General features: G+C 36.0%; 1 protein-coding gene and 1 long non-coding RNA gene across 7 annotated transcripts in view; one reads left to right on the top strand and one right to left on the bottom strand.

The window, feature by feature from the left end:
* LOC145260271 (uncharacterized) overlaps nucleotides 1-25,084 on the top strand; it is a 57,790-nt gene that overhangs the window by 27,798 nt on the left and 4,908 nt on the right. The window lies entirely within an intron of this gene.
* LOC145260269 (uncharacterized) overlaps nucleotides 1-25,084 on the bottom strand; it is a 196,819-nt gene that overhangs the window by 168,766 nt on the left and 2,969 nt on the right. The window lies entirely within an intron of this gene.

The raw sequence follows: 25,084 nt of genomic DNA, 5'->3' as shown, positions 1-25,084 counted from the left end.
CAAGCTCTAGTCCATCACCTTACAGATGCTAAACTTTTAACTGACCAACGATATGGATTTAGGCAAGCCCGTTCCACAGCAGACATCCTAACTAATCTCAGACAGATATACCATTCACTGGACATAGAGGGGGAGGATAGAGCGGTAGCTCTAGATATATCTAAGGTATATCGACAGGGTATGGCATGAGAGTCTTCAAGAAAATCAGATAATACAGCATCACTTGGAAGAATACATAACATAATTAGATCCTTCTTATATAAGAGAAAAATCCAGGTTGTCCTTGACGGTCGTACATCTAAACAATATGATATAAATGCAGATGTGCCTCAGGGGTCTATCCTTGGACCTCTGTTATTCCTAATATTCATAAATGACCTTGACAAAATTGTCTGTGAGATGGGTATGTATGCTGATGACACCACGCTCTATAACAGACACAACAGGAAAACAAATGAACACATATCTAAAGAAATGGCAGAAACACTAGAGGAAGACCTCCGATCCGTAGTGGAATGGGGACAAAAATGTTTTCTTCAATAATTACAAGAAACCTTCCCTACCGCCAAAAGCAATGGCTAATGACTCTTTATCTGAAAGTACATCTTTTAAACTCCTCGGCCTAACGTTCACAGGAAACAAGAGTTGGAACAATTACATTGAAAACATTGCCAGGACCGCTGCGAAGAAGGTGTGTTCTCTCTACTGTGCTAGAAAGCTATTAACGCCTGAAAGTATCCTATACCTCTATAAGGCCACCATTCGCCCATGTATGGAGTATAGTTGTCATATTTGGGCTGGTGCATCTGTCACTAGTCTCTCGCTCCTAGACAAGGTTCAAAAGAGAGTCGCCAATCTGATAGGTCCTGAACTGTCAGCTAAACTTCAGCCTCTGTCACATCGACGAAACGTTGTATCTCTCTGCCTGTTCTACAAGTACTTTAATGGTAAATACTCTGACGAATTGCAAGCAGTTGTGCACCCTCGACGTAAATACCCCTGACAAATCCGACAAGCAGCTAAATCCCACCCCTTCACAGTAGAGATCCCTAGATGCAAGAGAGCCTTCTACTCCAGTAGTTTCTTTCTCAGAACAGCTAGACTTTGGAATTCCCTTCCGGGTACCTGCTTCCCCGACTGTACTGACATGCAGAAGTTCAAGTGTAACGTGAACTGACATCTTGCTGCCCAACTTCCTACACAATATCCCTGATGCTTATGTCCCTGATAGTAGCCCCCTACAACAAAGTGGCAATGTGTCTTGTTTGGGGTGGAAATGCAATAAAAAAAAAAAAAGGCCCCACAGAAAGTATCCGGGAGAGGATTAACATGAAATAGCTCTCCAAGAACAACATTGTTAGAAAGAAACTAAAGGTGAAAAAAAGATAGACAAACTAGAAACTAAAACAAAGGATGTAGAATTTTAAGTTGGTGATTTTATGCATTACAAGATCCACCAACATCACTCAAAGTAAACTAGATAAGAGGTGGCTGCCGTTTTACATGGTTCTAGAGAAGATGGACCCCGTAACTTATACAATTAAGAATCAGCTCATGAATATAGTCACAAAGGCTCATACTGAGCATATTTGTGCAGCCAATGTGAATGCATGGTATATTCCATCTCCGAGACCTTATATACAAAGGAAAATACTAGTGACCCTCTTAAGTTCAGACTTCTCAGACACAGAAATAAAAGAGGTAGATAATGATGACTTTGTTCATAAGCAATATGAATGTTGCTAAGAGAATTCAGACAACAAATCAGATCTAGTAATGGAATGTCATTTAGCCATGAGAGATGAACGGGGCATGGAAGTTAGTGAGGGAGGTTCTGAGGATTCGGTTTACAAAGTAGCTTAGAGTATAGCAGAAATTAGAAGTAGTAAGTGAATAGACAGAGTGCTTGCGTTGGATGGAAAGACGGCCAAAGATAAATAATAAAAGCTACCCCAGTACTACAGGTAGTATTGAATGTGACAAAAAGGGGAGAATGCAATAACTGTTGCATAATATGTTGATATCCAATTAAGTTGAGAACACAGACGATGCTTCTGGCCCTTTGGGCCAGGTGTCAATTGTAATTGTCTTGAATAATCTTGCCACAAGGGGCCGAGCAGTTAAGAGACAAAATGGGCCACAAGACGAAACAAAAGGTTAGATTAACTATTGTTGTCTCGAATAATCTAACCATAAGGAGCCAAGCAAGAGGTTATGCTAACTAGTTTGGCCAAGAATTTTGGAGAGAAAGTTTTAACCAAAAGAAAACCAATTGGGCAGTAGGTATGAAAATTTGCTATCAAACGAACACAAGAGAAATATTAATGTTATGACTGATATAATGGGTAAGAAAGAATCGGAGATTGCACAGTTAAGTGAGAAAAGAATGCATAAGAGACAAAAAAACTCACACAACCAAACAAAAAAAAAGTAATAAACGAATTTTGGGATACAATTAACACTAAAACATGTTATAAAGACTGTGGAGATAAACAATAAACCGATTTATTACTAAAAGAAAAAATAACCTGTCTGAGGGAGTTACAAGTGCAAGACCAACAAACATCAAAGACTGTTCAACGGAAGTAAAATTTGTCTTGCTTAGATTTAAATGACTTTGTAACATATTATTAACATTCAAAACTTTAATCTTGAATAAGCTGAAACATTTTGGCACCGATTAAGTGAAATTTCTGAAAATATAAAAATCTAAATTCTTGCTATTTAAATAGTTAACTGAGCTTTTTTTTTCCTCCTCTTTCAACGTATTTAAATGTCTTTAAGTATTTAGAAAAATACGTTTGAATTCCTTTTTATTACAAAAAAAAAAAGAAAAAAAAAAAAGAAATTAAGCATAAAAGAAAATTCTGAGGAAAAAAGGTAAAAAGTAGTAAAGGTTGAACAAACTATACACTAAGACATTTTATTTGGATTTATTTATTCATGTTTTTTGTCTGTACTTTAAAATTTTTTTTCTTGTTTTCTTTTATTACCTTGGTAGAGGTTTTAATAGATTTTTGTAAAGAATTATTTTTGGCATGGGAAGGTATGTACATAAGCAGCAGTGGTATGACACATACACAAATGATCCAGTTGTGGTGTGAGGTGATGTCACAATGGAGAAAGAAGAAGCAAAGAAAAAGTGGACAGAGATTTGGAACCATGTGGGCAGTGATGGTGAGATGAAGCACATGTCGGTGAAAGATTTGAAAAATCTTGTGTGGTGGTGACTGGGATTGAGCAAACATGTCAACACAGGAGAAGAAAAAGCATGTGTTTGACACAGCAGAATTTTAACAAAATGGCAGATGAGAGGAACAGTAAAACAATAAGATGCCGGCATAGTTTGGAAAGTACCATTAATAAATTGTTAAAACTGAAAAAATAAAAAATAAAAAAATAAAAACAGTCAAATTTCTTTTCTTTGTTCCTTTGTGAGACTTTCATGCACAATGTCAGGTCCATGTTAACATGCAACTATGTTACAGTCTTTACATATAGGAGAAAAACAAAATGGCTGCTTGTCACTTAATAAGGGGAGGGGCAGCTTAATTCCCGAAAAGTTGTCACAATTATAACTTATTCTACCGATAACCCCAAGTTTGAGTGACAAGCCCTTTCTAAACCTAGGGTTAATGGTAGTCATAGTTTTTACATTTTTTTTTTTAAACGTCTTTTTCACCCTAAACAAAGCGTATTGCCACTTGGTTGCAAAGGGTTACAATTTGGGATCATATTTAACAGGGGATTGTGGGAGTTGAGTAGCAAGATGTCTGTTCTCACTGCATTTAAACTTCTGCATGTCAATGCAGTTAAGGAAGCGGGGAAAGGACTAGAATGACAAAGTCTAGCAGTCCAAAGGAAGAATCTATTAAAAAGAAGGCTTTTCAGCATCTAGAGACCTCAACAGTGAAGGGTCAGATTTTGCTACTTGTTGTATTGGTTAGAATATGTAAGTCAAGACGGAACAAGTGCTGCAAGTTCATTAAAGTACATTCCATTAAAATTTTTATAAAACAGGCACAAGGATGCAACATTGTGGCAATGGAATCTATTAGATTAGAAACTCTTTTTTGCATCTTGTCTAAGACTAGTGATAAATGCAACAGCCCAAATGTGGCAACAATACATCATGGATGGGTGAATGGTGGCTTTATAGACGTATAGGATACTTTCAAGTGTAAATTTTCTAGGACGATAGAAAGAACCCACCTTATTTGCAGCAACATTGCCAATGTCCAAAATGTACTTGTTCCAACTTCTGTTGCCTTTGAATTTTAAGCCGAGGAGTTTGAATGATGAACTCTCAAGCAGGGTACTATTTGTCATAGCAATTGATAATTGAGAATGTTTTTTCTAATTGCTAAAGAAAAGAAGCTTAGTTTTAGTAGAATTAAATGTCACCATTCATGTATGGCTCCCATTCCACTACAAACTAAAGATTGTTTTCTACGGTTTCTGTCATCGCAGAAAAATATTCGTTTTTTCCTTCATGTCTATTATAAAGCCTGGTATTATCAGCAAATATACACATCTCAGACATTTTATCAGGGAGGTCGTTTATGAATAGAAATAATAAAGGCCCAAGAATCGACTCCTGAGATATATCCGTATTAATATCATGTTTAGATTTACGACCATAGAGAACAACTTAGATTTTTCTATTGTCTAGGAAGGATCTGAATATGTTAAGTATTCATCCAAAAATACTGTACGATTTAATTTTCATGAGAAACCTTTCATGCTAGACTTTGTCAAAAGCTTTGGATATATCAATGGCTACCGCTCTAGCTTCCTCTGCCTTATCAAGTCGATGATATGCGTGTTCAGAGACAATGGTTAAAATATCTACACTAGAACAGATTTGTCTAAATACATACTAATGGTCAGAAAGAAGCTTAGCATTTCTGATGTGGTGGAATAGTGCTTGATTGATTTATGACACAAAGATTTTAGCAAAAAGAGGGAGGAGACTGATGGAGTGATAGGAAATTCACTCTAATAAAACCACTTCTTCTGGAAGTAACCATAAAGCTTGCAAATTATGTAATAATTTGGACCATAGAGTGAAGGATGGTTCTAGAGTCCAATCTTACAGTTTGAGGCTTAAACATGCCAAGAAGCTCAATTTATGTAGAAACTGTGTTCTCACAATGAGATGAATTGCCTGGGAATAAAGAGATTCCCCTGCCCATATGTTTCTTGTGGGGCTAGGTTGTATTTTTCAGTATGTTCCTGAAATTGACTCAGTCCATGGATAAGACTCCCATACTGTTTGCTTACGATGAGTGTATTTGTCCGATACTACATGTGTCAGTTAAAGGAAAGTGGAGTTCCCCCCCATTCATTTGAAATGTCTTAGTAACATTGGAAGCCAAAGTTCATTTTTTTTCAGTGTTGTATACAAAATATGTTCTCAATAGGGTTATTCACTCAGAAACTGTTAGTATGACTATAAGTATGTTTATAGGCACCAAGAATCTTGATCTTCAACAATTAAAAGTGACTTTGAAACTGGAGTCCCAGAAGCCCTTTTTGTTTATTGCATCATTTACTGATAGTTTAAACCTAAAATTTAAATTCGCTTTACTGAGATTGTGGCTAATATTAGGGGAGTGAGATTCCATGTAAGTTCAGGCTATTATAACTTAAACCATTCTATCTTTGATGGTCCTATAGGTTTGGATCTTATCCAGTGCTTTAAGGTTTTTCGTTTAATTAAATGTCTGGACAGATCTGCTTGGCAGACTACAAATGATATTATTCCCTTTGGACAAAATAGTTGTTTTTGGGGGAAAGGTTTGGAGAAGGTTAATAACTAGCATTACTCTCTTCCTTCACTCATTCAATCTGCAATTTACCTAAGTGTTCAAACCACCCTACTGAAGGAATATTGAATACTGTCTCTTCGTTCCCGATCACTGAAAACCATTTTTTTAAGAATTCTCTGAAATTCACAAAATTGGGTTTTTTCTCTCGACTTAATTGGAATAGACAGGGATCCTGATTTGTCTTCCTATAATGAGGACAACATTAAAGCTTTTAAGGAAACTATTGTTCTAACGTAGGACAAATACCAGATTGATCTGCCTTGGAATGAGAAGATATCTCTAGTCGAGTCGAATTATCTTCCTCCCCTGAAGATTTCATAAATAGTGGTGGACTCTCTAGAAAAGAAAGGACTATATGAAAACTATAAAGGTTTTCTGGAAGTATGAAAAAAAATGAACATCAAAGAATCCCTCTATGTAACCCGGGAAGACTTTGAAAAATTATTGTTGGATCCCACATTGTTCTGTCATTAAACAAGATGTAGAAATCACCAATAAAATTTGTCTGGTTTTTAATTGTTCTTTTAAAAGATGGGGGGAACATTTCTCTGAATGCTGCTGCATATTTTGAAGTGAATTTGACTGCCATTTTGCTAGGCTTGTTAGTAGCATCTAGGAAGAATGGTTATGTGCTTCTGAGAGATTCCAGTCTAAGGACTGAAATGGGCAAAAATCGGTTTTGTTTTTTCTTGAAAGACGCCGATCGTCTGCGTACCTTCAGGCTATAAATCTATAATCTTCGGATTTAATACTAGTCCAGTCATTTTGAATTTCATACCCAAGTATCATGCTGAACGGTCCACTAATGATGAAGCATCCACTATTCTTTCCAATAAATTTTTACATCAACAAGGCTAGTAGTGATTTTGAGTTGCTCAGGTCTATTTTATTGTTCTGTTAACGACTGGCTGAATGAAGCTGAACTTGCAATCTTGTAACTTCAATAATGAGAGTTTGCAAGAGGAAATGATTGAGGATGGGAGAGCTTCCTTTCCTCTTCCCGTGTGGCAAAAGGTGTTTGGATACCTTTATTTCCCCACAGCAAAGATTCAGTTGATCTTGCGCCCACAGTAGTAGGTCCTGGTGTTAATACTAAGCGCAGTATTTTAGCGCAGTTTTTCAAGATCTATATTCCTTTGTCTTTGTGTCTTCCTGTTACTATTTGGGGAAAATTTTTTATTAGTGATCTATGAAAAATAAAGTTGTCTTGGGATCAGAAAGTTCAGTGGTGGGGCTCCATAAATTGAAGTTTATTGGCAAGGGGATTAAGCCGGTTGAGTTAGGTGAAGTTCCCTAGAAGGGCATTAAAAAAAAAGGTGTTCCAACTGAATTCTTATGTTTTTGTGATGCCTCAAAGGAAGCTCATGGCTTTTTGCTGAACACTAAACAGGGGAACAAGTGTTTTTTAGTTTTTGCAAAGGTCAAGATGGCTCTTCTCAAGAAAATACCTACTCTGGAACTTTTAGTTATATTCTTGGCCTATAAGATATTTTGAGGTCAAGGAGTCCAGTTGTTAATGAGTCCCTATATCTGGTTTTTGATGCCCAAGTAGTTTTGTCTTGGGTCCTCAACGGGAATTCTTCTAAAAGCAAAGTTTTTGTTGAAAAATATATCTAGGACATGAAAAGATGGTGGAGGAGTTACAGAATGAATGACACATATGTTCCTAAAACCGAGAATCTGGCAGACTTACTTACTCAAGATATTTCCTTTTCTGTTCTGCCAGTCTCACGATTTATAAGTCTATGGCCCCGATTGTGTCATAACACTAATGAGAGAATTATTTCTTGTTTGCATATAAAAGATACTTCAACTGACAGAAGCTTGCCTTTGAAGATATCTAAATTTTCATCATTAACTAAAGTTATTAATGTTTTTAAAAGGGTCTTAGTATTCATTGACAAATTGAAACACCATCAGACGGACGCCTCATAATAAGGCTAAACTGTTACTCTTGGCAGAAATGTAAAAGGAAGAGTTTTCAGAAGAACTGCAATACTTAAAATAAGATGTCCATAAGAAGGTGCCACCAAGAATCGCTAATCATAGTTTGTTTTTGGATGACAAATGTTTGATTTGATCTTCAGGTCATATGCAGGGTTCAGATGATCAGGTTTATCAGATCAAGCACTCAGTCCTATTGAGAAAATGTCATCACCTGATGAAACTAATTAAAGAAGCTCATCTGAGTTGTTGCCATTTGGGCATAAACTTGACCTTGAAGACTGTAATTCAACTTTGCCCTGTATGCAAAAGGATAAATTTCTTACCATTTGAGATGCAAACAGGCTCTCAATTGCCTGTACATAGATTAAATTTAGTTTGTCCCTTCCTGGAGGTTGTGGTGTATTTTATTGGACATTATAGAGTAACAACTAATGCAGAAGAAGTCAAAATGTATGTTTTGTTGTTTACTTGTAGGAATCTTTGAGCAGTGCATTTGAAATTGCTGTCTGATATGAGTACTTGCTCATTTTTACTGGTCTTTTTCAGGTTCATGAATTTACTTGGTATGCCAACACATGTTTATCCAGATAATGCCAAAACCTTCTTAGCATGAGGAATGGAATTGTCTGAAGTATTTGTTTCCGATGAGTTCAAGGAACATTTAAGATCTATGTCTGTTACCCACGTCACCATTCCTCTTTGCTCCATTTGGCACCGAGCACAGTGGGCTGAGAGGGTGAAATATTGGAAAAATGTCAATATCTTAAATTACAATGATCCCCTGATCATGGTTGAAGGCTCGTTAGGAGCATATTACTAAGCTGATTACAGTTATTAAACAATTTTTCAAAAATTGTAATTTTTGAGGAGTCTGGATCCAAATTACCATATTTGGGCATAAGTCGAAAACACGTTTTTGGTTATGTTTTGGCTTAAAATGATCCTCTGATCATGTTTGAGGGCTCGTTGGAAACATTACTAAGCTGATTACAGTTCTAAAAGAAGTTTTCAAAAATTTTCATTTTTGATGGGTCTGGGTTTAAATTACCACATTTGGGCATAACGTATTGGAAACACATTTTTGTGTTGTGGATTGAAATGGTTCGCTGGTATGAGTACTTGTTCATTACAGCAAAAAATGACTTTTTCAATTATTAACATTACTTTCTTACTTAATACAATAAACCATGTTCAACTAGTAAGATAACATACACAAACATCTCAACAACAAAGTTTCTCAAACAGAGCATTGTCATTGCTCAGAGGCCTAAAGACTGGCTGGGCTTTCTTGCAGTACCGCGTGGAATGTTCATACTCACTGCAATGTTTGCAGAATGGCTGAGTTTGCAGTTGGATATGATTAACTTTGGGATTTGAACCTAACCATAAACGGTTGATCAAGTCTTCCAAATTGTCCGCTTGAGAAATTTTACAAGCCAACTTGAGGTTGATGAAGTGAGGTATGTTGCTAGCCTCCAAACCAGATTTGTCAAAGCACTTCAACCCACCGCCATCGTTCATTTCGATGAGTTCCCAAGAGTGGGTGAGAAGTTTGTCCACAGTGGAAGAAACACTAATCCACATTAAATCCACTGGCTGAGGAGATTTATTCTTCAATTGGGTGGGGAAACTTTCGAAGTACAATAAGTAAAGAGTAGTGCAAACTTTCTTGAACTCCTGGACGTTGATGTTCTCTGATGATGAAAACAACTGAAGGATAGCAGAGAGATACTGTCTGATATGTGTCATGACATTTTGAAAACGGTCAGGTAACATCTGAATGACAATGTTTCCGCCACCATATTGCAAGATGCACCGGGCTGTGTTGCCAGTTGTCCCTCCTTTACCATTACCATCTGGGGAATCCCATCTCTTGCTTAACACTTGCTCCAGTTTCTGTTGAATTTCCTTTTGTGGCAGCCACAAGAAATTGACGGTAGCAGGAGGCATCCAACTGTCCATTCAAACACCTCTGCCTTAAGATGCACCGCTATCTTCATATAATGATCAAATGTTCAAAGCTGTGCATGAAGAACTTGAACTGAGACGACTTCATGGTTTGGTATCGGTTTGTTCATCCAACCTTTTCATGTATCAGTCATTTCGATATTTGACGACCACACCATCATCAACCACTTTCTCAAGTAGGGAGTGTAAATCAGCGACAGTTCTGGTGATTTGTAATTTTATATCTTAAAAAGTGTTGAATTTAGGGTAATTCTGGTGTCATTTTTGGATTTCTCAAGTCCAAACACTTTCCCATAAGAATTTTTAGCCTTAGAACTTGATTATTACTAAAAATACATAAAATGTTAATCTGTAGGTGTTGTTTGGCATACGGCTTAGGTCAATATTTCTTAAAGCATGCTTAAGTGTTAACTTAATTTTTTCTAATTTACACAAGCCAGATTAGATAACATATTTTCTCATGCATTTATGCCTATATTTTCAGAAAATATATACTTTCACATATCTAGCTTGTGACATTTGAGATTTTCAACATTACATGTTGAATTTTGACCGAAAAAAACTACGAATTTTAGGCTAAATTTCTATGAAAGCACAAAAACATTTGTTTGAAAATCTGATTTTTTGTTTGTATTCAAAGGCTCTAAGGTGTATTATATGATTAGATTTAGTAAATTAGATAAAATTATGGTTAGTTCAGAAGAAATTTGGTCAAGTAAGCTTATTTTAGTCATTTATTTAGGTCCTTAACAATTTTGAGGAATTTCTAGGTTCTATGAAACTACCAAAATAATGTCAGCCCGTCATTCATATAATTGTTCAACTTCAAAAGTTTGTCATTTTTCACCACATTGAGCTTTTAATTTGATTTTTTGTTGTTGTTGTTGATCTGGAAATTCTTTGTAGTTTTTGAAAAACTAAGATTTTTAAAAATTTGATTATAGTCATCTTTGGGCTATTTTCATACCCCCAGCCCACTGTGCCAGGGTGCGTGGGAATGAATTATCCAGACAGTTAAGCAGTGAATAAACAGATTGGAAGGAAGAAATTAGAATATTTCGAGTTCCTTATAATAATTACAGATGTTAATAAAGCTGTTAATGACAAATCACACATATTTTGCTTCCTCTTACAGGGGTCTAGATATTTTGACCCCAAACCATTTTTTGCAGACTAGTAACAACCCACATTTATTACTGAGAAGTCATGATGTTGACGACCTCTGTCATGATCCTCCAAGTAGGATCAAATTGTTGGAATCTCTTCAGTTAAGAGATGACTTTGTAGAGAAATTATATAAATTATGGCATAATGATTATCTCCTTTCCTTGAGAGAAAAGGACAGGAATATGATAAGTCATTGTATTGAGAATATATCAGTCAGTGATATTGTTTTGGTGAAAATGCCAAATCGAACCAAGCCCTTCTGGAGTCATGGTATTTCGTCTCATTTGTAGGATGGATAAACAAGTTTGTTCTAGCTATATATTAAGGTATGATTATGAACAGATCTATTCTCTAAAGCATTTGTATCCCTTAAAAATTAGAGAAGTTTCTCCTGCTGATCATGAGCATGCTGAATTTGATGAATGGGAACCATATTTCTGTCCTACTTGTTCTGTTAGTAATGACGGTTCTTCCCCCAAAGCTTTTCTCCCGCTAATATTAATATGTAAAGGACCTGTAAATAAAGCTTTTTCTTGTCTCATTTAGAATAAAGAGAAGATATACCTTAAGACTAAAATAATAATAATGAATAATGAAATTAATACTATGATTCTTGTTGAGTTAAAATATAAAATAAAATTATTCATTACTTATAAAATCATTTGATCTAGAAGTTTATAAAATTATTCTTGATTGTAAAAAGCATGTTAACATTACTCCTATAAAACAAATGCATTTAAGTTATTAGATATATATATAAAACATGTAACTTTTTTTGCTCTGATAGCATCACTTAAAAAACATTTAGTTAAAAAAAAAAAAAAAAAAAAGAAAAACGGGTTTAAGTTCAAACTTGTAGAATTTGGCAGACAAAAGGACATCTTGTACAAGTACTTAACAAAGTAATGAATATTCATTACATTTTGCTTCTCTTAGCCAGAAGCACTTCTGGTCATTCTATAGCAAAGACTCATGGGAGCTGAGGTTCCTTCTGGAAGTTTCCTTTGTGCAAGCATGAAATTAAATTCATTTTGGTTAAAACTTTAGTTTCAGCTGGAAATTCTTTCCAGCAAAACATATCTTTTCTCGTTGAGAATCCAATTCTTAAGGGAAGTTTTCCCGCTCATCTATCCACAGAAAGGTATTCTAAGGGAACTCGTACCACTATGGTTTAATCTCTTTAAATTGGATCTGGATTTATTTTCCCTGTTGTAGAACTTTGTAAAAAAGAAGAACTGATCACAGCATATTCTTCCTGTCATGAACTTTATTGAACTTTTCAACTTTCTTGAATGAGCACCCACTTTCTAAACACTTTTGACAGACACGACGTATTAATCACGCATCTAACAAGATTTGACTTTAACATGTTTCAGTTAGAAAGGATTACCAATGAGGCTTCTACCAGCTGGTAGCATGCTTAAAGCACATTGTTTTCTGAAACACAGAATCGAATGAAGAAAGCTATTCAAGATAAGTGTTTCTGCCTTTGCGAATTGTGTCTTCAGAGTCTTAATTCTGTAGAATAAATTTCTACAATAGATGGCATTGGTTTTATTTGAAATTCAATATTTCGATTTTTTAATTTTACTCTAATAACAAAGCACAAAAAAATAAAATAAATAAAATAATTTTTTTATCATCAGGGATGTGAATTCCGTTACAGAAGCATTGATTTAATTTGAATAAAATAAAATATGCATCAGGTGCGCTTGAAAGCCAAAACATGTGAATCTTTATTAACTGACTTTTCTTTCTCACACTTTACAATATGGCAAGAAAGAAGAAATAAAAAGAAATAAAAAAAAAAAGAGGTACAAAATACTGAGGATGGAGTTGCTTCGAAATATATTTAACTTATAAATTTCAAACAAGTAAAATATTTGTTTATTTTCGTAATATTGCATTTTAATTTGGCTTTCAAGTGTACCTGATGCATATTTTATTTTATGCTTACCCCTTTAAACTTATAATTTATTTGCTTTTTATAAAAGGATAAAGCAGCAATAGTTTGACGATTTTGAGCAAATATTTTTGCATTCGTATTGTCACTGATGTGACACGAAAGTTCTGTAGTTCTGCAATTTATGGATCATGCTATTTTAAAAAAATTATGTAGGATTTTCAGATTAAATTCATTCTTTAACTGTATCTTCTTTTTTATTAAATTGTTAAGTGAAAATACAGAATAGTTTACAAAACCTGCTTTTTTTTACGTGGAGGTCACCACTTATCAGGGCCCAGAAGCCACTCGGAAATAAGGGTTATTGTGCGTACAGTAATCAATGGGATAGTATCGTAGTAATAGTATTGGAGATTTGATAAAATGTCATTACTTAAAGAGCGGTTCATCAGGAATTTGTTTGTGTTGGACTTGAAGACATCCAAGTTGAAGTCAGGAGGGAAACAAGCAAGTGGCAGAGAGTTCCACATGCATGCAGTTCTAAGAAAGAAGCTTTGTTCATGGAATCTACATTTTGATTTATGCACAGACAAAGAGTGGGGAAAATTATTGACAGTGGTTTCAGCTAGACGGGTGTTTTTCATGAAAGATTGGCGAGGGGGGACCAGAGATTGGAGCTCAGATGAGCACCTGCCATGGAAATAACGATAGAACAAAGGCTCGCAACGTCTCTTCTGTGGGAGAGAGGTTGCAAGCAAAAGAAAAGGGCATCCCCCACTAAGCCACAACGTCTATTTTGTACTCTGTCAAGACAGGATAGGCTGTTTTTAGCAGCTCCTGCCCAGATGTGGCAGCAGTATTCCATCCTTGGACGTACTTGGCTTTTATATAGATAGAGAATTGCATCATTAGTGAGATATCTTCTGGAGCGGTAGAAGGATCCCACAATTTTCCCAGCGACCTTGGCCACATACTTGATGTATGTGTTCCATTTCAGATAAGGAGTAAAGGTCAAGCCCAGAAGCTTATCAAAACATGGGGCCTCCCCTAGACGAGAGCCATCCATTTCAATTGATGCCAGATGGGGATCAGAGCGTTTATGATGCAAAGATAGGAGTTTGGTTTTAGATGCATTAAAGGTGACCAGCCACCTCCTCCCCCACTGTACCACGCGCTCAAGATCTGAGGAGAGAGAATCAGAGAGAACATTGTCATTTACGGCCTTTGATGTGTTGCTATAGCTGGTCGCGTCATCAGCATAGATGTCAACGAATGATTTAAGTATGTGTTTAGGGAGATCATTGATGTAGATCAGGAAGAAAGTTGGGCCCAGGATGGACCCCTGAGGAACTCCAGCATTAATACTGTGGGCCTCTGATTGCTGCCCATCAACCACTACTCTTATAAGCCTATCAGAGAGAAATGATTTAATGATTGAAAAAACATTTCCAGTTATACCGTAACTGGAAATCTTGTGAAGTAAGCCTTTATGCCATACCTTATCAAAGGCCTTTGATATGTCAAGAGCAATTGCCCTAGAAATGAAGCCTTTGTCTAGAGAATCGCTAATCCTATGAGATATAACTGTTAGCACATCTGCTGTTGATCTAGCAGAGCAGAAACCATATTGCGTGTCATTTAGAAGGTTATTTCTGCTGAGGTGGTTGACTACTTCTCTATTTAATATGGATACCAGCAACTTACCCATGACACACAGGGGGCTTATTGGTCTGTACTGAAAGGGAGATGACTTATCACCTGAATTCTTAAATACAGGGCATACTGATGAGGTTTTCCATGGTGTTGGAAAGCACTTTTCCTTAAGGCAACGCTTAAACAGTTTTGTAAGTATGGGGGCAAGTTCAGGTTTAAGCGTTTTTAACACTATAATTGGAATACTGTCAGGGCCAGTTGCTTTAGTGGAATAAAGGTTCTTGATTAGCTTGGCGACCTCACACACAGATATTTGTATGTTACCTAGCGTGGTATAGGAGGAAATATGGTGAGTTGATGGCCTTCGTCGCATAGAGTAGAATTAGCTGCAAAGTTCTTGGCAAATAGTTTAGCCTTGTCAGATGCTGACGAGATGATCTCTAGTGCATTGATAATTATTGGGATAGAACGCACACTTCTGTTTAGGATCCTATTTGTTATTTGTCAAAACTGGTGGGAACCAAGCCGCTGATCAGCTACTTTGGATTTAACAGACTGGGCATATAGCTCTCTTGCATTTTTATTACTCTTTTACAGTGGTTGCTGGCGTTCCTGAAAGCAGCTTTAGTCTCAGTGCATCTATTATGTTGGTAGCTATGGAAAAAGTGATTTCTGTGCGCGATAGCAGCAGCACATTCTGGGGAGAACCATGGCTGGCTGTTAGGCTTTTGTTTGAATTTTTTAGATGGTATGAATCGGTCTATGCCTATAATTAACCATTCGGTCAGATCTGATACTATAGAGGACACATCCTTATTAAACATGGAATGCAGAGGTAGATCAGATATGAATGTACGGAAGCTATCCCAGTCAGCCATAGAGTATCGGTATACAGTACGGTGGAGGGGTACGTTTGGAGACTTATTACATTTCATTTTTATCTTAACTGATACGACGGTGTGGTCGGAGGATCCTCGAGGAGAATGAATGGAACATGAACATAGCTCAGGGGAAGTTGAGAGAAAAAGGCCTAGGAGGCTTGCATATTGACTAGTAGTATCGGGCACACGGGTGGGTTCGCGAACAATCTGAGTGAGGTCATAAGCAATTGCAAAATCATGACAAAACCTTCAGATCAGGAGTAAATGTCAAGCCCAGAAGCTTATCAAAACATGGAGCTTCCCCTAGACAAGAGCCACCCATATCAATTGATGCCAGATGGGGATCAGAGCGTTGATGATATAAAGATAGGAGCTTGGTTTTAGATGCATTAAAAGTAACCAGCCACCTCCTCCCCCACTGTACCACGCGCTCAAGATCTGAGGAGAGAGAATCAGAGAGAATATTGTCATTTATGGCCTTTGATGTGTTGCCATAGATGGTCGTGTCATCAGCATAGATGTCAACGAATGTGATAAAAAGGTCTAGAAGACTTGCGAACTGACCGGTAATATCGGGCACACGGGTGGGCTCTGGAACAATCTGAGTGAGGTCATAGGCAATGGCAAAATCATGATAGAACCTCCCCTCATCATGTCTTATTCGAGTGGGTTAGCCATTCCACGTTATGGATATTGAAGTCACCGCAAATGTGAATGTTAGCCGAGGGATGAGCAGACAGGATGTGGTCAATTTTGTTTCTAAATAATATTATTTCAGCATGATCAGTAAACTGCAGAAAAAGTATCGAAAGTTCAATAATCAGTATGGCGAGAAAATCTGATCTTTTAAATTAAATTTTATTTCTCGTTTAGCTTACAAGTCATGAAAAGCACAAACCTTTTCTTAACCCGAAATATGGGTGGCAATACCAAAAATAAATAAACATGAACAAAAACATCCGGCTAAGGTGTGATGGACACTTGAAAGCTCAATGTTACCACAATATTGGCCAATATTAACTTAACAGTAATTCTTTTCTTTCGATACACACTGTTCAGGATCCATTTTACAAGACAAAAAAGATTTCTTTCATAATCCTATAATCTTGTGTTTAACCTTTATTGGGTGGGTTTCTTCCACCATTTTGTTTTATTTCTTATTTTGAAGTGATTATCGAGTCTTCAAAACACATCGTGGCCATCTTATTCTCTGACAGCGTTCAACATTACACATTTTTCGAATAAACATTTTTGCAGTAAATAAAAACACTAAAAACTTATCCAGTTAGGTAGAAAAGTAACTTATCTCGCTTTTGATTACATTTATTTGTTATATATTTGTTTCTTGATAGCTTTTTTGTATCTGCATCATAATACAAACCCAAATATTTTTGTACACTTAACACCCTCAGCGAAATCATAAAAAATTTTTTTTCTTTTTATTTCAAGACAATTACGTGTACACATTCTGTAAAATAATTATAGTGAGGGATCGGTTTTATATATAAATTCAATGTTAAATAATTTGGGTATTTAGCAGAGAAGCCAAAAAATAAAAAAGGGGTCAATAATTCCCATTTTCAAGTCATTCGAACTTTTTAAGAGCAGTTAACTACTTTTTCTACTAACCCCAAGTCCCATTCGCAAATTCATAAAAACATACATAATCGCAGAAAAAAGTACTACGTCCCCACCCCCACTTAAAAAAAAAAAAAAAAAAAAAAAAAATTTATATAATGCACAGAATTTATCTTGCATAAACAACTGAACACTACAGTACATTAATTGTTCTTTTCACTAAACTTTTCCGGGTGTGCACGCATAGTCGCCTAAAAAAGTAGAATCTAATTGGAAGAGTAGCTGAGAGTGTTAATTGGCGGACATTTAGGAAATTGACCCCCATCTCTAAATTCCACAGTTTACACTTTTTTGGTATTATTTTACTTTAAGACCCGTCTCACGTTCGTATATAACAAAATATTTTTTAGTAGATTTCGGTGTGCTAAAAACGAATCTGCAAACCGTTTCCGTCGCAAAAAAATAGCTTTCATGATATGAAGAAATTACTTTTACGAAAAGTGGGTGATCACTTTTCCATGTAAAATCAACTTAGAATGAGCACCCACTTTCTGGCCACCTGAGAAAGGGGGGCAATTTTTGTGTGTTTATTGGCTAAAAAGTTTTTGGATTTCTTTTGCATGGTATTAACCCCTGAACTCTGGGACTATTTTCCATTTCATAGCCTAGCCTTCATTTACACTACACGTGAGCATAAACGAAGGCTGTTAAATGTGCACTTGCGTACCAAACTGCCTTGTCACTGTGTAGTATTGGCGAAAAATTAAAGTTAGATGAAAAACAAGTAGTTTTCCAAATAATAAACCATATGGTCAACGCCCGCTTGCGCGTACAAAATGGCCACCCATGATAACACATAGAATTACATCTTCTTCTATAAATATAAAAGCGAAAATGTGTGTATGTTTGTTTGTATGTGTGTCCGCTAAACACTTTTGACAGACACGACGAAAATTCACAAACTCAGTATCATATTGAAGCTCCATCCTTCGCTAGAAAAATATCGAAAAATTGGCCAAAAACGTTCATTTTTTCACCCTGAAATCGACAATTTTCGACAGGGGGAGGGGTCAACAAAAATGGTCCTCTCGCGACGACAACCAGTTCTACACATGCGTCAGATGACGTCATGACCTGATTTACTTTAAATAGGTGAAAAACTGATTAAATTTCATGTACGTCGCTTTAGCTCAGTTGGTTAACGCATTGTTTCGTTATCTAAACGTTTTGGGTTCGAATCGTGGTGTGAGATGTCTTTTTTTTTCTCAATATTTTAAATTTAAATATTGAACCAGTGTTATTTAAGCCATTTTTCATGTAACGTTCGTTTTTCTATTTTTTTTTTTTTTACTTCGCTTATCCACCCCGACCACACACCAAAAAACACCTGGGTACCCACCGATTTTTAAAATTTAAATATTGAAACAGGCTTATTTAAGCCATTTTTCACGTGTTTGATTTTCTGTTTTCATCGTTTGTTTGCCTTATGTTAGTTTTTTTGATGTTTTGATTACCCCTCCGCCTGCTTAATTAAAATGTTTTCTTTTTTTACTTCGCTTAACAAACAAACCTGGTCATTGACGTCGTCGTAACGCTCGACGACTTCCGGGCGCACACCTGTCAATTTGGTTCTTACTTAAATAAATTCAAAACATCTTTCACTAACTCATTCTGGCTGGCCGATTTTATTTTCAAACTTCGCCTCAGGGCTTCGGGTTCGATCCTACCCCCTTGCTTGCTCGGTTCACAACTTCTTAAAACTTTTTATATCATCTATAAATTGTAATATCTCAGACTTACCCACGGAGCTCGCCTGTCTATTTAATTTTATTGACTTTCAAACGTTAATTATTCCACATTTCTCGCATCGGCAGGCGTTACATTCGGTTTTCGGTATAAAAAAAGCGAACCTCGACTCTAATCACAGGCCCAGAGCCAGTTTGGTCAATGTCGACTTCGTCATATCAGACTGTAGCTTTCATTTCGAGACGAGGGAGCGGGTTTTTAAAAACAAACAAACCCATCTATTCAAAACTGTCCCGCACAAAATAACTGCTGAATACCTATCGCTGTCACGTCAATCAAAAACGCGCACCTGTTTTTTTTTAAAAACACTTTACTATTTTCCAACTGCGCATCGTCAACGCTTCCGTTTTTTTTCACATACCCGGAAAACACCCGGGCAATGCCGGGTACCCCTCGCTAGTCTATATATATAAAAGGCAAAATGTGTGTGACCATTTCGTGTATGTCTTGCAAAGGCTTCTTTCGCACACGCTCCTGGGTTCGTTACTATCGCTTAAAACTGTGTATATAGGTCCTATATAATAATATCTAGGAATTAGGAAAGCGCGTAGCGTATAGATTTATTTACATCGATTTTTACAAAATTATTGCTATTTTGGCTTCTCGCGTGTTGATTGGGCTTTTTAGTATAAATAAAGTGAAACTAAACTCAAAAGACGTCTTCACGGCATTGCGCCGGGAAAAACGTCCAGGAGCAATCAGCTTTGATCAGACAGTTCTGGACAATTGGGAGCTGCTTCCCCCCTCCCCAACATCTGTTGGGGGAAGAAACAGTTAAATTTGGGTAAACAAACCCAAACGCTGTGTGACTTCTATTTGACCTTCTTAATTAGGTCAAATGAAAGCAGCAGAGTTAACTTTTATTTCGCACGCCTGTTTTTATAGTTAAATAACCTGCTTAATGTTGTCTGTCGTCGTGGCTCAATGGGTAACGTAGTACGGTTTTTTTTTCACACATTAATTTCCAACTCAAGGGTACGGGTTCGATTCTCATACTTACCTACCAAAACATTTATTTTATTATTTACCCCCCCCCTGGAGTTTTGATTTACCTCGACACCCAGGCATCGCCGGGTACCCCCCGCTAGTATATATATAAAAGCGAAAATGTATGTATGTATGTATGTTTGTGTGTCTGCTAAAAACTTTTGACCGACGGAACAAAAATTCACAAACTTGGTGTCATATGAAAGCCCCACCCTCCGGACGACAAATATTGAAAAATTGGCCCAAAAGGACCATCAGAAGTGCATCAACTGATTGATTTTCTGCAGGGGGGGGGGGCAAAAATTACATTTTAATGTTAAACATTACATATTTTTAAATCAATTTATAACTGCCCCAAAAAATACGTCCGCTAACTCTTCTACATACAGTGTACACGGGGCCGTTTATTTTGGGTCAACTTGTATTTAAAACCCGCTGAGTCATGTTACGTGATCTTGACATCAGCAAGCTGTAATGGCAGTCTGAATTTAAAAACATTGTTGTTATCGGTATAAAATTTTTTAACCCTCACACAAGCTAAACTATGATCTTCTATGCTATGACAACGTTACCAAAGTTATTAGCACGTTAAAAATAGCTAGATACGATAGTTAAACAAAAAATAACAAGCCAAAAATGTGAAGTAAAAAAAAAAAAAAATATGCTTACAAAAAATATTAACAATCGAAGTTTTTACAAAAAAAAAACCCCAGCCAGATGCCATTTTCTTTTTTAGTAACACTCTTTAGAGTAAGGAAGACGAAGTGAGAGAGAGAGAGAGAGACGCAAACAGAGAGAGAGAGACGCAAACAGAGAGAGAGAGAGAGAGAGAAAAACGTTAACTTTTTCACCCCGAAATCGACAATTTTCGACAGGGGTGGTGGTCAACAACGCATGCATCAGATGACATCATGACGTTGTGACCTGATTTACTTTAAATAGTTGAAAAACCGAAAAAATTTCCTATATGTCGCTTTAGCTCAGGTAGTTAAGGCCTTGGTTCATTATCTAAACGTTTTGGGTTCGAATCGTGTTTATTTATTTTTTTTCGATTTTTTAAATTTAAATATTGAACCCTGTATTATTTCCGCCATTTTTCACGTAACGTTCATTTTCCTGTTTTCTTTTTTATTTTGCTTATTCTTAGCGACACCCCAAAACACCCGGGTACCCACCGATTTTTTAAATTTTAATATCGAAACAGGCTTATTTAAGCCATTTTTCACGTGTTTGTTTTTCTGTTTTCATCGTTCGTTTGCCTAACGTTAATTTTTTATTTTTTTATTTAATGTTTTAATTACCCCCCCCCCGCTTAATTAAAACATTGTTTTCTTTTCTTACTTTGCTTATAACAATGCTTACATCGTCGTAACGCTTGCCGACATTCAAACATCTTTCACTTATTCACTTATAACAATGCTGCATTCTGGCTGGCTGATTTTATTTTCAAACTTCGCCTCAGGGCTTCGGCTTCGATCCTACCCCCTACCCGGTTTCTTTTATTTAACACCCCACACACCTACAAACACCCGGGCTACGCCGGGTATCCCTCGCTAGTTATATAAAAAAGCGAAAATGTGTGTACGTTTGTGTGCATATTTGTATGTATGTATGTGTGCTTGTATGTCTCACAAAAACTTTCGACACGGGTCACAGATTTTCACGAGATTGGTATCATTTTAAAGTTCCAACCCTCGCCAGACAAATATTGAAAAATTGGCCAAAAACATCAATTTCTTCACCCTAAAATCATCAGTGTTCTACAGGGAGGGGGTCAGCAAAAAGCGTTCTCTCATAACAAGTTCGCTTCTACGCATGCGCAAATGACATCGGAACATGATTTACTTTAAATATTAAAAAAAACGATCCAATTTTGTCAACGTCGTCTTAGCTCACTTGCTTAGAGAGCAGCCTCATTATCTAAAGGTTTTGGGTTCGAATAATGGTGTGAGATGTCTTTTTTTTTATCTTTTAAATTGTAATATTGAAACAGGATTATTTAAGCCAGTGTTTTTTTTGGGTTTTTATTTTTCCGACTTTTTAAAGAAGTTTTAACGTCCATTTTTCTGTTTTCTTTTTCCATCACATTCGCGTTTTCTTTTGTTTTTCTCATTTTTACATTTAACATTGTTCGTTTGCCTTACGTTAGTTTTTTTTCGATTTTTTTAAGTTTTAACATTTTAATATTTAAAAATATTTACTTCGCTTATTGTTATGTTTTGATTAACCCCCCCCCTCGCCCGAGCACACACACCTCTAAACACCCGGGCAACGCCGAGTACCCCCCCTCCCGCTAGTGGTTTAATATTTGGAAAACTACTTGTTTTTCGTCTAATTTTAATTTTTCACCAATACTAACTACACTGTGACAAGGTAGTTTGGTACGCAAGTGCACATTTAACAGCCTCTGTTTATACTCGTAAACGAAGGCTAGGCTGTGAAATGAAAAATAGTCCCAGAGTTCAGAGGTTAATACCATCACGCGTGCTTTCGTGTACAAAAATGGCCAGCCAGGATAACAGAATTACATGGCTTCATATTTGGAAAACTACTTGTTTTTCGTCAATACTACACTGTAACAAGGCAGTTTGGGACGCGAGTGCACATTTAACAGCCTTTTTTATGCTCGCGCGTAGCGTAAACGAAGGATGGGCTGGAAAATGGTCACAAGGGGTTAATACTATACAAACGATAAATTTGCGACGGAAACGGTTACCATATTCTTTTAAAGCACACCGAAACATACAAAAAAACCTTTTTCTATATGAATGTGAGACGAGCCTTAAAGTAAAATACCGATTTTTCTTTAATTTCCTCATGTCTTTTATTGAAAGATAAAAACAGAAAAATAAATCGAAAAACATTTTAGCCAATAAACACTCAAAAAAATGCCCTCTCTCTCAGGTGGCCAGAAAGTGGGTACTCATTTTAAGTTGAATTTACATGGAAAAGTTATCACCTGATTTTCGAAAAAATAATTTCTTCATATCATGGAAACTATTTTATTGTGACGGAAACGGTTTTCAGATTCGGTTTTAGCACACCGAAATCTACAAAAAAAAGTATTTTGTTTTATACGAATGTGGGTATTAGTGCAGTGAGTGCACTTATTGATCCGTACTGAAATAACGTTATTATTTAGAAAGCCATTCCTACCATGGGGAAGGGAGGGTGTTTTGTAACTATTCTGTACTCTAACTTTGCAATTTAATAAAAAAAAAAATTAAAAAAAAAAACTTTAATTAAACGGTATTTTTTAGATTAGGTCCACCTCCACAATTTTCTTTTAAATGACGACTTTTATAGGTTTTCGACTATGCTGAATACGGAAATCGCATTGAAATTTTGCAGAAATAAGTAGTTATGGAGATATAAAAAGTTGGGTACTGGTCGCGATTAGAGTTCCCTGCCGAACACCCTAAAAAAACACTGACTTCTCCCTTAGTTGCCATAGTAACTAAACGATCATGGATTTTTATCGACTTTGTTTTACTGTTTATAAATATTGAAATAAAAGACATTACTACACATTTATTAATAATATCTCACTTTTAATCACTTTTATCGACTTTTTTTTACTGTTTATGTGTCACTTTTATCGACTTTTTTTCTTTTTTAAATAGCATTTTCTTTTTAAATGACTACGTTTTAAGTTACCTTACAATTGAATAAAAAAACATTAAACTTTAATTAAGTTTAGAAATACGATTTAAAATATAGCGCGGATCATAAATGCACTAGCACCCATTTTTTTTTTATTAATAAATGTTTAGTAATTATTTTTCTTTTAATATTCATAAACAGTAAAAACGTCGTCATTTAAAAAGAAAATACTATTTAAAAAAGAAAAGAAAAAGTCGATAAAAGTGACACATAAACAGTAAAACAGTAAAAATGATAAAAGTGATTAAAAGTAAAATATTATTAATAAATGGGTAGTAATGTCTTTTATTTCAATATTCATAAACAGTAAAACAAAGTCGATAAAAATTCATGATCGTTTAGTTACTATGGCAACTAAGGGAGAAGTCAGTGTTTTTTTAGGGTGTTCGGCAGGGAACTCTAATCGCGACCAGTACCAAAAGTTGTTTTATGCATCGTCTTATTTGGCAGCCATCTTTGTTACGCGCGTAGAGTTGTTTATGTCGCGCGCACGCGCGTAAAAAGATGACCGCCAAAGAATACAATGCATAATACAACTTTTATATCTCGCTAACTACTTATTTCTGCAAAATTTCAATGCGATTTCCGTATTCAGCATAGTCGAAAGTCTATAAAAGTAGTCATTTAAAAGAAAATTGTGGAGGTGGACCTAATCTAAAAATTTACCAAAAATTTCCAGAAATATTCAATTCAAACGAAATTGAATACAAAGTTTAATTATGTAACAAAAAAAAAAAACACGTTTTTTTTTTTGGGGGGGGGGGTATGAGTAAAAACAGCTGACAATTCAACGGGTTTAACTTTACTGTAACACATTATTTTTCGTAAAATTTTGCAAGTGGGCATTTTCTTATAGGAATTCTTTCAACGCGGATCATAAGATAGATGAGAGAGAGAGAGAGAGAGAGAGAGAGAGAGGTGAGGGTGGAAGGGAATTTAAGAAAGTTCCCTTAACCACTTTTTGTAAACGGGAATAATCACCGGTCGCGTGAGAGAGTCGAAATTTAGTAGAACGTTATAATTGAAACTGATCCCCGACGATAAGTCATAAAAATACATTTTTTTTTTTTAATCTGAAAGCTAAGTTTATAATCGATGAATCTCATCGATTACAAACTTAACTTTCAGATTAAGGGGAGGGGAGTATAAATTGGGTAATCTCCAAAAATACCGTTAGGGCTTACAACATGGCCGCCAGAAGAGTCACGTGATCCGGTTGATCCAAAACATGAATCGCCGTATTACGAAACCGGAAAACGCAAATTTAAAGCAAACTTTGACAAACAAGCATAATAATTAAGTACAAAAACAGTTTTTCAATATCATAATAATAAATAATTTAACTAAAAACAACCTAAGATTGTTTCTCAAAGTTTGCCTATTTTTATAACAACATTATATCAACAAAAAATTAAATACAAACAAATTGTGATTGTTTGTCAAAGTTTGCCTTCAAGGCTGCGTTTTCCATTTGCACGATTCATGTTTTGGATCAACCGGATCACGTGACTCTTCTGGCGGCCATGTTGTAAGCCCTAACGGTATTTTTGGAGATTACCATAAATTGTAGAATTTAGAGGTGGGGGTCAATTTCGTAAACGTCCACCTTTCCGTTAATCTACTATTACGACATTTGGGTTTGTATTACTGTACACATAGATTCGAAAAAGTTGTCAAAAAACAAATATATAACAAATAAA

This window comes from Euprymna scolopes, chromosome 36 (assembly GCF_053919585.1).
Source record: "Euprymna scolopes isolate OS-2025 chromosome 36, ASM5391958v1, whole genome shotgun sequence".
Classification (NCBI taxonomy): Eukaryota; Metazoa; Mollusca; class Cephalopoda; order Sepiida; family Sepiolidae; genus Euprymna; species Euprymna scolopes.
This window is presented reverse-complemented; position numbering and strand designations above follow the sequence as displayed.